This window comes from Leptonychotes weddellii, unplaced genomic scaffold (assembly GCF_054177405.1).
Source record: "Leptonychotes weddellii isolate Sample4059 unplaced genomic scaffold, ASM5417740v2 HiC_scaffold_337813, whole genome shotgun sequence".
NCBI lineage: Eukaryota > Metazoa > Chordata > Mammalia > Carnivora > Phocidae > Leptonychotes > Leptonychotes weddellii.
In genome coordinates this window covers 1-220 of record NW_027937248.1, presented here as the reverse complement: position 1 = coordinate 220, position 220 = coordinate 1, and the positions used below count along the sequence as shown (strand labels likewise).

The following is a 220-nucleotide window of genomic DNA, read 5'->3' as shown; positions in this document are numbered from 1 at the left end:
TTTCTATTTTAGGTAAATCATATAGTGTGAGCAAACATGACTCTTACACCTTTTTTTCTCATAATTCTTACATTTTATGTTGTTTACATAATTAATTACAAGCAGTTTTTAGAAATTATGGAATGCTTCAGGAATTTGCATGTCATTCTTGCACACGGGCCTCTGTATCATTCTAATTTTAGTATATGTGCTGCCAAGGCGAGCCCCACCTGTCATATTT

General features: G+C 33.2%; 1 pseudogene; it reads right to left on the bottom strand.

Annotated features, from left to right (window-relative positions):
- Nucleotides 1-111: 111 nt before the first annotated feature.
- Nucleotides 112-206, bottom strand: LOC145719193 (U6 spliceosomal RNA; annotated as a pseudogene).
- Between the last annotated feature and the right edge of the window lie 14 nt (nt 207-220).